This window comes from Electrophorus electricus, unplaced genomic scaffold (assembly GCF_041902795.1).
Source record: "Electrophorus electricus isolate QZ-2024a unplaced genomic scaffold, ASM4190279v1 Scaffold94, whole genome shotgun sequence".
Lineage (NCBI taxonomy): Eukaryota > Metazoa > Chordata > Actinopteri > Gymnotiformes > Gymnotidae > Electrophorus > Electrophorus electricus.
The window spans coordinates 199947-209566 of NW_027658811.1; the positions used below are offsets into that span (position 1 = coordinate 199947).

Here is a 9620-nt window from a genome sequence, read left to right on the forward strand (position 1 = left end):
GATCCACATTTCATTTCTTTGTACTGTTATAATAATGAGTTACTGTATTTCTACCCAGGTGTTCTATCCAGGTGAACTGTGCTCTGTTTCTATCTCCTATGATGTCTTTGTGTAGGAATGCTGTAGTGTATCTTTCATGCTTACAATTTGTCAGCCATCCTCTACCCAACTCATCTTTGCCCAGGTTTATCCAGGGTTAACCGAAGGAGGATGAGTTCCCTTTTGAGTCTGACACCTTCCAAGTCCCTTCCACCATTCCAGTGAGTTTTTCCTACTGTCACCCTTGCCAATGTCATTTGGCTTATTTATCAGTTGTCACAAGGTGTTAACGTTATTATGCACATGTATATAAAATGTGTATATACTCTATATACATATATATATATATATATATATATATATATATATATATATATATATATATATATATATATATATATATATATATATATATTGCATTATTCTCTGCACCTTACATGTTATTTGCAGTTTGGATTGGATTATAAAGTGAATTTCATTGGTGAGTACTATATTTTTTGGTGACAAAGTATAATCTAATCTTTACAAAGCAGTGACCAGAAAGGAAGACCTGGATGAGGCTTTGGTCCCCATGATAGTTAGAGACACACAGCCATTTAGCATAGTTGAGGATAAAAGCTTCAGGGACTTGGTAGCAAAATTGGATTCAACTTATATTCTCCTAACTAGGAAGGTATGTGTGGTGACATGGATACATTATGAGAGTAGTATTAAAAATATATATAATTATTTTCTTCCTTCCCTTTAGACTGTAAAGGCCATGGTTGAGGCCAAATGCCAATAAGAGAAAGAGAAGGCCAAAGCTGAGGTCCAGAAAATTCCTGCAATGAGTTTGTCAGCAGATATGTGGACATCTCTTAATGTGGATGCCTTCTTGGCTGTGACCTGCCATTTTATAGATGACAACACATTTCTGAAGTCTACACTACTTGGTGTTGTGAAATTCCTGCAGGCGCATACGGCTGAAAATTTGGCCTGTGTGAAATCCTCTCTTATGGAAGAATGGGGAATAAAATAAAGTCACATGTCTGGTTACTGATGGCACATCTAATATGATTGCCTGTGGAAATAGCTGAAGCTGCCTCATGCGCTTCAAAAAAAAAGAAACTGAGGTTGAAACAAGGTGTTGGAGCGATTAGTAGAACTCAGGGAGCCTGTGGGGGCAGATTTGGCGGGTTTACAAACTGATATTCCTGCGCTGATCTCTGATGTGTACAGTAATGTATGTGGGTGCCGGTCTATACTGTATTCTTTTCAAAAGGCAACTGTGGAGCTGTCAGACCTCAGTGGCAGGCATAATCATATCCCAACACATTTCAGACTAAAGGATTTGAACTCCCTGGCACTGCCAGACACCTAACTGGCTATAATTTGATGGGGAGGATGCAGGTTGTCTGCATGCCTCTGGAATTGCTTCTTTGACCTATTCACACAGCGATCGAGAGCCTTACACTAATGCCAGAGTCCCTCTGATTTCATACTTTTCTCTGCATTGTCCAAGATTTGTAAACAAGCACAAATCCATGGGCAAAGTTTTGTAATCAAGAACACACTCTCATGTACTTGGAACATGTCTTAGCAGATTGTGATTTACAAGCAATGTTATAAGCAACACAAGTTCAAACAGGTGGTTTGTTGACAAGGGGTCATTCATCAAACAAAACCCACATGGCCCATATGGGGATCGAACCCATGACCTTCGCGTTATTAGCACCACGCTCTGACCAACTGAGCTAATCGGCCTTTCTCCGTTCATTTCGCAGTTTTTGGTGCAGCACTGAAGGGAACCTTTCCATGAAATTGTAGACTTGGTGTCAACGAGATTACGGCCACTTTTTCGACCGAGCATAGGTGAAAGTTGACACTTATTGTTCCCTCTGACAAATGGTTATTCTGTAGCCAACTTTTGAATTAAACTTCAAAAGCAAATGTGGAGAAGCTTTTGTTAAAGAGCAATTCAGTGCAGTTGTACACAGTGACGAAATCATCAATTGCAAAGTCCACTGAGCTTTATTGCTGCGAGTTACATAGTGCTGTCTATTACACCATGAAATCTGCCATAACAACAAAAATGTAATGTCTGATTCTGTGAGCCAAGGAATATAAACCTTTTAGGGACATATTTAAAATATCAGATTTTCTGCCTGAGCACAGAGTAGGCATTTTTTTCTAGCTTTAACCATACGTCCTCTTTCTTTGGAAATCTGTGTCATTGCTGCATGAATAAGCAGAAAGATTTTGAGCAATTTTTTGTCTGGGTCTAAGGGGCAATTTATTCAAACCAAAAGATGCTATTTTAGCTAGTTTGTCAAATGAACATGTCAAACCTACAGAGACAATGTGTCTAGCTACAGAGCTCTGCAAGGTTTAATTCTTGGAAGTATTTGAAGCCATAGAAAGTTATTCTGTAAGCATTGCTTAACTCAATAAAAAGAGACAGTTAGAGCCAATGGCTGCCAGATCTAACATAGCTCACATTTTATAGTGTTTGCATAGCATATCAGAATCTGCAAGAACTATTCCTGTCATTTCAGGAATAAGCTTTTTTGACTTCACAGCTAGATGAAATATTTAGGGTGGATGCAGGATTTGGTATGATCTCCTAGAGAATTGCCATTCCACTGTGTCTTCAGCTTTTGTCCGATCTGCAAACAAGTCCCACTCTAGGAGAACTAGGTCAAGTGGTAGAGTGCTCTTTTAGTATGTGAGTGTTAGTGGGATTGATGCTCACATTCTCAAGTCTAGAATTTGTAGTTTTTTTTCTATGATGAAATCCTTTCTGATAGCAAATGTTTTCGGGACCTGCTAATACGCTTATGCCATGCACACATTACGTGACTTTTGAAGTTTTCAAATTGATGTATGGCTCACACTGCACAACTGTATGTCTTGGAATCTGGAAAGCTTAATTTGTGGTATCTCAGTGGCAGACATAATCAGTGATAAACCACTGATATGTCAACTGGTCTTAACACAGACAGATTTAACTTACTCTGTTGAGACTGTGTCTAACTTAAACCTTTCCTTCAAATAGAAGAGATCCTTGTTGCAGAGGTAATGTTTTTACCTTTATATGGTTTTCCCACTCATAGTCATGCAACACACAAATGCAAACCTCTCACAGACTGTCTCACACACATCCAGTTATTCATCTGAACACATGATGTTTCTGTCTCTGTACCGCTATTAGTTATGCAATGGTTCCTCAATACTAGCACTAACTGAACAGGGTTCTGTATAAATATGATCTTTATAACAGCTGCCATAACAGCAAAAATGTAATGTCTGATTCTGTGAGCCAAGGAATTATTATTGATATTGTGAATATTTAATAACCTCCAATGCCAGCAAATTAAATTTCACAATATTGTGAAAATTGTAAAGGATACTTTTTTCATGTCCTCATTGCTAAAGATTGTATCGCTTTATCACAGCGATACGCTAGTTAGCTAGCTAACAGTTGAGGTCAGCGAGTGTGAAACTCGGGGCTATAAACCATTCCTTGTGGAACCATTTCATTGTTCAGCTTTCAACTTTGATCGTTTAGGTGCTGGTAGTTTGTTAGCTAGCTAACTGTTCAGCAATAGAAAACCTACTTTTGTATGATTTAGAGACCCAAATTCACAAACCTGTGGGTTTTCAAATGTATCGTTCTCTCTAAATAAGCAAAATGAGTTAAGCCATTACTACAGCTATCGGACTGTTTGAACTACAATATTCGACTGTTCATTTATTGTTAATTAGATTAAATTAACTTTCATAAACATTCTGTATTAATAGAATGTAGTTTGTAATGACTGATTAACTGTGTATATTCAACATGAAGCTATTCATATAACGTTTCAAGTTTGGTTTATTTGTAACATACATTTATTTGCCACTTTCATTTTTAGGCTGTAAAATGAAAGCTCCTTGCTCACAATCATTGCTATAGTTTGATCAAATTCAGTTATATATATAAACTCCCTATTCAATGGGAAGAAACCAGTTCATGTCATTGTGAATTGCTGGTTCTGTAATCAAAACACTGAGGTTCCATATGAGAACAGAAACTGCTGAGACTGTCCATTCTGTGTGCAGTACAATGGCTTCTAAGAGGTATTGCTGTATTTGAGACATGGTGAGGACATATTTTAGTGAAAGTCTTCCAATGATGCACCCTTACCTGAACCATTTTATGCTGTTGCTGCTGTTAAAAAATGCAGAATGGTGATTATAACGAACCGATCCTTGCACAATATATGGAGCACCTCAACCATGGGGTATCAGCTGGTGTCCCTGTGCTTGATGCATCCAAGACTCAACCAGACACTGAAGATCAAGCAGCTGGCTTCCTTCACTCCCAGAGAGGAAGTAGGTTTTCCATTTGAACTGTTGCCTTCTTAGTTAAGACGTATGCATTGTTGATTGCAGTGCCAGAGCTGTGAAACTGTGCAAGGTAATGCATGTCCAGTGCTGGACTTGGGCAAAGATTGTGAGTGGGTCTTCAAGGGCAAACAGGATCTGATGGCCCACATGTAGTTTGATATTATTCCTAAATAACTAAGTTTACATGGCTATTTGAAAGAAGCTGATCATGTAAGCAGCAAAGACAGAATATCATTCTCTGACTAAGGATTTAGTTGACTCATGTTTAACCCAACTAAACTGTGGTCCTGGCTGATTTTAGTTGGACTATTGAGCCACTGACTCATGCACAGAGTTTTCTGAGTATTTTGCAGTTTCTTACTGTACTGAGTTCTTACTGAGTATAACGTCAACTTTGATATATTTGTTTTCTTTTCACCGAACAAAGCCTTCAACTTTGACTGTGGTGACATGAAATCCAGATCTGCAGAGTGTTTTTTCAGTAACGCATCTTTTGCCTGTGCATTTTGATTGCAGTGTTAGGAGGTCATAACTGCTGATCAGAACTTTGGACAAGAGGGCTTATCCTCATGGCTCTCTGACTTTCATGTACAACAACAAACAATATTTTCTTATTTATTTTTTTCCAGTTGTAACAAACCGTTCTGCTGTTTTTTAACTTCTGTCAAATTTTTTAATGGTTGTACAGGACAATTACGATGGAAATTGAGGTGTACAAGTGCCACCTTGAACAGACCTACGAGTTGTGCGGGCCTGTCAGACAGCTAAGCAGTATGACATCCAGCACCAGAACCGACAGCTGCGGGCCCTGCTTTTCAACCACCAGCTCAGATGCAGCCAAGATGCAGACAAAGAATTCATTAAGGTGAGTAATTATTGTCAATGGTTGTCTTAGAATGGTGCTAAAGTGCTTAAGATAGTTTTTGGCGATTCTATAGCCAAGAATTCTCAAGATCACATCTAGCTGCATTCCTGTTGGGTGTGAATGACAGTTGCTCCTTCCCAGTTGATGCAAAGTGACGATAGAAAAAAAGGCGTACACGGAACTGGTAGTGAACACTGTCCTTCAAGTGCATATAAGTGCATACAGTGTTTGAGCCTGCAATCCAGTTCATTACCCTGTCCAACAGGCTCCCAGGTTCCCCTCCACATCTTCCTTGTCAGAGATAAAAATTGATATAAAAAAATGGATACTTGAATACTTTTGGTTACTTTTTTGTTCCTGGCTACCATGCTTTTTAAAGCATTGATTATTTCAAACATTGATTTATCTAAGATAAGCAAAGACCTGTTCTCTCTTGCTGCATTTTGTGGGTTTTTTTGGTTTTTTTTTGTTTTGTTTTCTTTCCAAATGAAGCTGTTGTTTTCATTTTTGGTGGGTTTCATACTATCCACACCAGCTTCCAGGTTTCTGTCCTTTTACATACCAAGCAATCAGCTTCCTTTCTCTTTGCTACAGAGCACCTCTTTTCTGTCCACACCTGCTTGGCTGGTAGCTCTCAGAAGCCTTGCCTTCCTCGCCTGTGCTTTTCTGGTTGCGGTGGCCATATGTGGGTCTGGATGTGACTCTGGAGACACATCCTCTCTCCACAACAGCCCGCACACTCTCAGCGGGGGAATCATCCCACCCAAAGAAGCCCACCAAAATGACACTGAAGCCAAAGCAAAGAGCATCACCAAAACTGCAAATGTGGAATGACCTGGTGGGTATTCTGCCAGAGAGAGGCAATAGAGAATATCAAGCTGATCTGGTAGTCTGGAAGCAACCACCAGATGGCTGTTGCTTCTGTTGCCCTTTTGACTTCCATCAACATCTACTCAGGCAGTAAAAAGAAATGGTGTACTGGGAGGTAGTAAATCTTGCTAATCAGTACTTGTTTTTGGCCTGTGAAAATACAAACAAACAATACACATATTCAAACACTTCTGAACTACAATTGCTTATCAGGATTTACACAGGCTTATGTTCTTAATAGCTCTTTGCTTACAACTTCATCAAAGCGGTTTTGTTCTACAGTATGTGCAAAGTCTACTTTCCCACACAGTTCACATGAGTCTTGATTCGTCCTGCTGGTTCTTCATGTCTGTGAATGTGAAAAATCAAACTTTTTTGCTTGGCTTCAAGCAGTGATCCTTTGATTGTATCATTCATGATTCATTTAGGATTACAACCAAGTGGTTCAATATCCAGCCAGAGGTGTACTCAAGTGAGGTAATAAAATGAAATTATTAATGTAAATAATATGATGGCAGGAATTGTAAAAGACCAAATTAGGCTTCAGAAGTAAGCAGGAAGTGAGAATGACCAAATATGGCCTCTGTGGCAAGTCCAGGATTGAGGCCAGGATACCACCTAAAGATACAATTTTAATAAAAAATGGTTTTGTAACTTGATGAAAATGTATAAATATTGAACCCACCTGAGACTGTTAGACATTCTGTGGTCAATACCTCGTCTGTATGCAACATTGAGCTCAGAATAAAGATGGCACCGGCTATTCCCTTCAATTAATTACTTTATTTTCTATTTAAAGTGTACTTGAGAAAAGGACTGGAAAGTGGGAAAAATCTAGGAACCACACAAGAATGTCTGGAGATAAAAATTCAAGGCTGCATAGCCATACCTTAATGTGAGAGATCCCCCATTTCAGAGTCTGCTGTGTGAGAGTCCTGTGCCTTTTTTCTCTAGCTTGGAATAGGACTGTTGCTTCTGCTTCTTAAGGTTTTCAATCAACAAGGACGGTGGCTCCACCTGCAATGAACCATGAGCTTGTTATATTGAACTGCACAAGACAGTAAATTAACTCTTGTATTCATTCTGTATGAAGTGCGCCTCACTTGAGATGTCAGCCAAAGTTTAGCAGTAAATATGGTTATCTGCAGTTAAGTGTGTTGCTATTGAAAGACATCTTCAGCTAAAAATAAGTCTTCCTTGACCCTAATCCACCAAGCCCAGATACAACACAGACATGCATGTGCTGTAGTTGGCTTCAAAACATTCAATGAACTTGTCAGCAACATGGTCCAGATTCCTGCAGCATGTGACATGCGTCTGCACGCATCCTGCCCCCACAGTCTCTGCCTGGCTCCCCCCACCCTCCTCCACCCCCAGTTTGCTCTCTCATCCTGCCCACCAGCAGCTAATGTCCGCCGCCGCAGCGCAGCACCTCCCACTGTATGCTGCATGCTCCTCTGTGTGCCTGTGGTAAAACCTCGCCAAGTTTAGTGTTCTAGCCACTGCACTCCCCTCCCCAACTCACACATCAATCTCAGAGGCAGATGGATTCCTGTCTCCCAGCCGCATCCCAACTTTTTGACCTGTACACATACTTGGATAAATGTTCTCTGTGAATACAAAACAGCAACATTTGTCTAGTGTACCGGAGACCTCTTGGAAGTTTTGTAGACAGATGAGGCCGGGCTGTGCTAGCTGAGAGAGACGATATTTGAGCTTGAATCCGACTAGCACATGCACAGAAGCATAGGGTATTATGAAGGCTCTGCATGATATCGTGACCCAAGGTTGAGCTTACAGTAGGTGGCCATATTGCCTCATATCAAGGGCAGTGTACGTTGGAAGACCATAGCAGAGACGTGTGACCGAACTATGTGCACGAGCGCATAACATGCCGCATTCCTTGTTTTCTCCCATTTTTGAGTGAAGCTAATTGATAGTGCCATCTGCCATCTCCTTTTAGAAAGGCAGTGCAGTGCCTTGGCTGTTGATGTGAGTTGTTTTGTCAAAGGAAAGAATTGAAAATGTGAGCGGTGATCTCCATGTAATACTTAGGCTTTAATGCCCTTTACCACTCATTCAGTGCTTGTCTGTGTTTATGTTTTCAGTGTTGCAGTGTGATTTTATTTAGGTGAAATTTGTTTTCAGTCTATCTGCAGTAGTGCACTTAAAGGGCCAGGAAGGTTAGTGGAACACATTTGCTCTGCCTCTGACCTCACAATTCCACTGTAACAACAGTGTTCAATTCCGTCATTTAAAAAAAACAAACAAACTTGTTTTGGTTTAAATTTGTTTAAAGATTTGTTTAAATTGTGTGTGCCAGTGTATCTGAGTGTGTTACAGTCTCTCTGACCCTTTACACCCATTAGTGCGTTCTTCCACTAGCTTCTCTCTCGTTCCTGCTTCAATATTCAAGGGAGGATTGAGATCCATTCAGGTAATTTTGCAGTCTTCAAAAAATGCATTGAAAGACATTCCAGTAGCTCAGTGGTGCACCTGCGCTCCACTCTGCTCCCCAGTTCGGAGGATGCCAGCACCTATGTTTAGTCTTTTATGTTTAGTCTTTTTTAGTCTGTTTCTTTTTATTTCCTTTGGACTCCAGTGCTTTTTAATAATCTGTTTTGGACATGGTATGGCTGCTCCATTACCCAGGAGCCCATACAAAGGTTCATTTCTGCCTGCATGCATAACTGCTGGAGGGAGGATTTTATGTCCAGAAAATGTTAAGATGGCAACAGCTCGGTGGGAGACAGTATGTGAGAATCACCTCTTAGGCTCATTTTACCGTTTCTCATGTAGAAGGAATTCCCTCACTATGTTCCCATTCTGAGCATCAAAGCCAACTGGGATGGGGGTTTGTCACATTCTGAATTCTAGCTCATGTCATATTTTGTCAGCATTGGCTTTGATAGACTCAGGTTATCAGTACAAATTTACATTCAAGATTAGTTGTCTTTTACATATATATCCTCTCTCCTGCAATAATGGCTAATTAGCTGCATCCATCATTGTAATTGTTTAATTTTTCATGCTAGTTCATTCACCCTTGTATTAGTGCCATGCATGTGAAACAGACTCTTGAAAGATTTTCTTTTTGTATCTTGCATGCCTAGCATAATAGGACATTCAAAATCCCTTGAAAATTTTAAACTTTTTTTTTTTATGTATATATCTCCTCAACATTCCCAGTACAACTGCTGTAGAGTCCACGACTCAACTCTTGACTAAAGTCTTCACTCCGAGCGTCTGAGCCGGCTGCTGCGGCATACGCCACGCTGCTCTGTGACCCTCACTCTCCACTCCTCTCCTCTCCCAGCTTTTCCAGATCCCTCAGATGCAGACAGCCCAGCCTGCCGTTCCAAGTAACAGCGCTTCCTTTCGACCCGTGTCCAGCCAGCCCATCATGATGTTCCTGACACCCATGCCCTTCACCTCATCCCAGACCGGCCAGTACTACGTACTCCAGTACTACGTGCCT

At 40.4% G+C, this 9620-nt stretch overlaps 1 non-coding gene across 1 annotated transcript; it reads right to left on the reverse strand.

The window, feature by feature from the left end:
• Positions 1 to 1708: 1708 nt before the first annotated feature.
• Positions 1709 to 1782, reverse strand: trnai-aau (transfer RNA isoleucine (anticodon AAU)). Its single transcript has one exon. It is a non-coding gene; the product is annotated as a tRNA-Ile (tRNA).
• Positions 1783 to 9620: the final 7838 nt, after the last annotated feature.